Source organism: Pelodiscus sinensis, chromosome 3 (assembly GCF_052426305.1).
Source record: "Pelodiscus sinensis isolate ZL-2025 chromosome 3, ASM5242630v1, whole genome shotgun sequence".
NCBI classification, from domain to species: Eukaryota; Metazoa; Chordata; order Testudines; family Trionychidae; genus Pelodiscus; species Pelodiscus sinensis.
The window spans coordinates 121042608-121048607 of NC_143054.1; positions in this window are offsets into that span (position 1 = coordinate 121042608).

The following is a 6000-nucleotide window of genomic DNA, read 5'->3' on the forward strand; positions in this document are numbered from 1 at the left end:
AGACTACAATGTTTTGTCGGAAAGAGGTATGCAAATTGTGCTCTGCAATTTGTGTACCTTTTTTTGATAGTTTTGTCAGAAGAGGCTTTTCTGAAATTTGACCTGTCTACAGTGGGCCAAATTTTGGAAAAAACCTCCTCTTTTGGAAGAGCCCTTCTTCCTTGTGGCATGAGGAAGACAGGGCTTCCGAAAGAGCACGTCTGCTCTTCTACAAAAATAAAAAGCGGAAGAGCAGATGCATTCCCTGGATGCAGCGGAGTTTTTCTGGGATACATCTGGTATCCCGGAAAAAAACCCGTAGTCTAGACAAAGCCCCAGATGATACCGGCACCTTCCATAACTCCAACAAATCCCAAAGATCAGCTCAGATGTGAGGCTTTATCTTCCTTCTCTGTGTCCCCTATGTGTCATTTTCCTTCCTACCTTATTTCTTCTCTTTCCTATTTGTCTCCTTTTCCCTCTTCTCTCTAATAAGAGGCTGACTTGGAAGGTTGCCAGCTTTCCTGACCAGGAAGTCTGAATGCCATTTGAGCAATGGCATCTGGACTGTCTGTTTGGGAATGCTGGCAAACCAAGCAGGACAAAAACTGGCTCTTCCACAATAAGGCTGTGAGCGTGTGTCCAGAAAGGCAGCTAAAAGCCCTAACAGACCAATACTGGTATAAGTTTGTCCTGACTCAGATGGTTGATAAGTCTGTATGTTATGTTTGTGTTTTTCTAGCAATGAGACTGCAACTGAGAGTCAAAGCCTGAGGTGCCATCTACATTTTTTCTCCTGTGTGTGTGTGTCTTTTTTTACCTTTTAGAAAACGAGATCAGACTTAAACAAAAACAGTTCCTGCCTATCTCAACTCATTTCTTTTTTACACAAAAGAGTGGTAACCATCATCTTCTATAGCACCTAGAAGACCATGAAAAGGGAGAAGGCTGTCCTTCTAAAGGCTCTGTACAGCAAAAGGGAAAGGCAGGGATGTTAAAATTAAAGCCTTATTAAATCAGTAACATTTAAAATGTGGTAACTCTTTTTTCCTTTTCTATATCTTTATTATTTATACACAGCGGAACAGGTTAAATTAGACTGAGAACAAGCTACACGATAGCTCGGTGGCTAAGGCACTCTGATGGGTGGGGGGCCTGTTCTATTCATTTAGATGCAGTATTTGGGCCCAAAGAATCGAAGGTGTTAACATGACCCTGACTCTGTTCAACTTCAGTTTTAAAATGAGAGTCAGGGTTTGAAGATCTCAGTCTGCTCAATATCATGGCAAATACCTTATCCTTTTAATAAAGATATAGAAAAGGAAAAAAGAGTTACCACATTTTAAATGTTACTGAAGATGATATCAGGTGGAGCAGGGGGAATGGAAGCTGTGTTTCCTACATACATTTGAGTGCCCTAATCCCCACACAACAGAATCACTCTTACACTTTTTGGGTATGTCTACACTACGGGATAAAGTCGAATTAAGATACACAACTTCAGCTACATTAATTGCATAGCTGAAGTTGAAGTACCTTAACTCGACTTTTGGCACTGTCCACACTGCAGGAATAATCTCCCTTCGACTTCCCTTACTCCCTGTGGACACAGAACTACCAGCATTGACCAGAGTGCCCCTCTCAGTTTGGATTAGCATGTCTTCACTAGACCCACTAATTCAAACCCTGGAAGATCAACAGCAAAATGATGTCACCTCTCAATGCATAAGGGCTCCTCTCGGAGAAGAGAGGGGGATAGGTGATATGTACTCAGTCCCTACCCCTACAGAGCAACGCAAACACTCCTGCTTCCACTGTCAGCTTGCTCAGGTGAAGAGATACCAATAATCATTATTCAGCAGTTGCTAAGGAACCCACTTTAGTCGCCTAGCAACCTTGCTAGAAATTATGTGACATCTGAGCCATTTAGTCTGCTCATTGAGTTAGCCACTGCTGGAGCAGGCAAGTTTGTCTCTTCATTGTATCCTATTCTCCAGAAATCCCCTCAAGGCATTAGGGGGCAGTTGCCTGCATTAGAGAAAACTGCAGAATCTAGATGAGTGAACACACTCTACCACTTGATGGCCAAACTGTATAGCTGGTTAACAACACACCATGTGGCCAACATTGCTCCCCACCCCCTCCACCTAATGGCCTATTTAACCACAAATGAGTTAAAACTGTTTATGGCATCTGTGCTTAAACTGCCATCCAGAACAGTGTAGACAGATCTTTGCACTGTAGGAAAGCATGCATATAAAGGCAGCATCACAGTAGTACCACTAAGGTAAAGTTGAGGAAGAAAGTGTTGGCAGAAACTCAGAAAATTTGGAGGTCAGCTTCAGATAGTAGCCAAATGAGTAGCCAAAGCTCTGGATGCCTTTTTCAAAAGTACATAACTCCTTGACTCACTAGAAATCTAGTGGGAAGGGTTCATTTCCCACACAACTGGATACTTCCAATGTTAACCAGAAATTCAGCAAGCTGACCCTGGCCAGTAAATGAGTATGGCCCTGCTTAAAAGCCTACTAGTCACTGCAGTCTCACTTCCCTAATACCATCTTTAAAGATCACTATGGCTGTGTCTACACTGCACCCCTTTTCCGGAAAAGGGATGCAGATTAGACAAGTCAGAATTGCAAATGAAGCGGGGGATTTAAATATCCCCCACTTCATTTGTATAAACATGGCTGCCGCTTTTTTCCGGCTCGAGGCTTTGCCGGAGAAAAGCGCCAGTCTAGACGGGATCTTTTGGAAAATAAAGCCTTTTCCGGAAGATCCCTTATTCCTGATTTTAAGAGGAATAAGGGATCTTCCAGAAAAGGCTTTATTTTCCGAAAGATCCCTGTCTAGACTGGCGCTTTTTTCCGGCAAAGCCCCGAGCCGGAAAAAAGCGGCAACCATGTTCATGCAAATGTCGCGGGGAAAATTTAAATCCCCCGCGGCATTTGCAATTCCCAAGTATATCATTAGCATCCCTTTTCCGGAAAAGGGTGCCAACGTAGACACAGCCTACCTGTACAAAAAATACAATTGTAGTCCATAGCACTTGTCCAAAACATCACAGCATATGCATGTAAAGATTGCACCTCAGATTGCATGCACCTTCTGCAGCCCCAGCAAAGCCAGTCGGGGCAGAAACCTTGGTTAATGATTTCAAGCTATCCAAAAAATAGTGAGTGGTTTCCAGCAGCTCATATCCTCCATAATGGACTGAAATGATGGCAATATGATTAAGGTAAGAAATGCTGCACGATGTCTGAAGCTGCAGATTGCTAAAAAGAGCCTTAAGTTTGCGGAAAGGGAAAGGAGATCTTAGTTTCAACTCGCGTATTTACCCTACTTTTAAAACATTTGGAAAAGCCTCTGATTTGTCATAATGATAGTGGAACATAAAAAACTAAGTCCAATTATCCCACTTTTCCAGCCAGCTATGGAGATCAGTGAAGGAATCTGAGAGAAGAGTTCATAAACAGCCATTTTTATGTTCTCTCCTTCCTGATGCATCAAATAGTCTGTGCCAGATGCTCTAGAGGTAAAAAGATATTCTGAGCTCCTACTTAGATACCATGGGCTGGACCTTTGCTGAGTGAGACTAGCTCTTAGCCAGCTGGCTAATGTACTAATGAACGTGATTTTAACTACAGAAGTCACCTACATAGTCTCAACCCATTTCAGATAGTTCATACTCACTTCGCCCACATTCTGTAAGAGTAAGGGAGGCAAATCCAAACCACTCCAGCTGATCAGATGAATTCTCAGCATGAAATCATAATTAACGACATTTTATTCAATTGGGCAGAGTTGGTTAAACAAAGAAATTGACAAATGTTATTAGCCATGTATACATGAGTGTGCCAACATTCAGAAGAGGAGGAGGGAAGTGAAATTAGTGTCTTACTGTTACTGTTCTTAAACCCCAGCACAAATACTGAAGAAAAATGCAGTGTCTTTGTCATTGTTATTACTCAACAGTTTCACCTTAGGGATTTGTGTGAATCGCACCTTCAGTTTTATTTGGTGTGAATTCTCAGCTCTTGAATTTTGCTCTGAGTTTGAAGTCCTGTGGGCATTCAAACGTGAGGATGAAAGTAAAACTCAGACAAAACCTCCAAGTTTCATGTTCATTTGGACAAAACTTCAGAAATCATCCCAGGTTTACTTGAAGAATTCCCAGTGGATAACTGAAGTGGGAACTCTCTCTCTAAGTCTGCCAGCTACAGAGTTTCAGTTCACCACTGTTGTTATCCACTGTCTTGTCTAAGAAAGTCCTGGCACTTCAGACCTCCTAAGTTCTGCAAAAATAGTGTCCCACTTCTGATTTTCTACAGAGATTCACCGGGTCTGGACGCATCTTCTGCAGAACCGTGGGTGCACACAGACATGCCCCACCTGGCTACTTTCCTCTTTGATTCCTAATATACAAAGGACTAGCCCTTCCCCACTGATGCCTGCAATAAGCGGGAAATGTGTCAGGCAGAAGATTTGGGGGTTCAGCTGAACTGAAGAGAAAAGCTTCTCCCTGGCCTTTCTGCTGCTCCCAAGCCCCCGTGAAGAGGGTTACAGGGAGTGACAAACCTCTGGCATTCCATGTTTAGCTCCCTTGTAGCCTCCACTTTCCACCACTTGAGCTGCTTCAGGAATCCACTCCTCCATCCATCATCTCCTCCTCTGCCCAACAGAAAACAAAATCACACTCACAGCTTCCCAGTTCCCTAAATGAGCCAAAGGATGCTCCTCAGTTGCCACAACCCACCCCCCACCAGCATTAGGACATCCCTAAAGATGTTGGCAGGCACCCTACATGGCCTCCTGACCTCCAAAGAGCCAAAAGAGACTTTTCAGTGAGCCCACACTATTGGGGGAATTAGCAGCATATCTCGGGTCCCTAAGAAGCACTGAGCCATAAGACCCTTTAGACAGGGTGGGAAAAGCACGAATCAGAGCTTCCAAACTGATAAGACATCAGAGGCTTGTACAGATGAGAGAGACTGGGGGGAACTTAGGAGGTCCAGAAAGGCTGGAAAGCGTATGAAAATTACATTGATGATTGATTCTCTCCATTTTATTTGCTGGGTTCTAACCATTAGTTGCTGTTTATATAGACACAAGCAGAGCATTTCCTACCCTAGTGAAATTCCAGGTCAGTTCTCTTTTCCTGCTGTCACACTTCTTGTTTTTGAAAAGTGTTGTCCCCTGACAGCTCACCAGCTGTTGTTGACAGAGATTTCAAGCTAACTATTTCAAATGAGAGCGTATTTCATGACATGTAAATTGTTCTGCAAATCAACTGTGTACTTTAAGGATTTACATTTTACCAGAATAATCAAATTAATCAATCATCTTAATTTTTTACTTTGCTTTTTCAGCATACTGAGATTTCAATCTCTAACCAGCAGTGCAGGGGAAGACGACAGTGCAAGAAGAAACATTCTGCACATGATCACAATCCAGTCTTGTGCTTGCAGCACAAATTCTGCTCTGCTGCCTCTGCACAGACATGACTGAGTGGAATTTGGCCATTTTATTTTTCTGTGCGAGGACAGGTGCTCCACTCTCCACTTGGATGGTATTTCTTCCTGGTCTCTCTCTCAGGGATAGCTCCTGAGGCATAGACACTGGTTTCCTCTGGCCAGGGTGGAACTCAACAGCCCCTTACCTCACCCCAGGCTCTGTCCTTATCAAACTCTCCTTCCAGCTCTGCCCCGGGCCCTACCCCCATCTCTTCCCCCAAGTCCCCATGCCTCCCATAGCCAGCATGGGTTTGTGAAGAACAAGTCATGCCAAACTAATCTGATAGCTTTCTTTGATAAGATAACGAGCCTTGTGGATAAGGGAGAAGCGGTGGATGTCATATACCTAGACTTTAGTAAGGCATTTGATACGGTCTCGCATGATATTCTTATTGATAAACTAGGCAAATATAACTTAGATAGGGCCACGATAAGGTGGGTGCATAATTGGCTGGATAACCGTAGTCAGAGAGTGGTTGTTAACGGTTCTAAATCCTGCTGGAAAGGG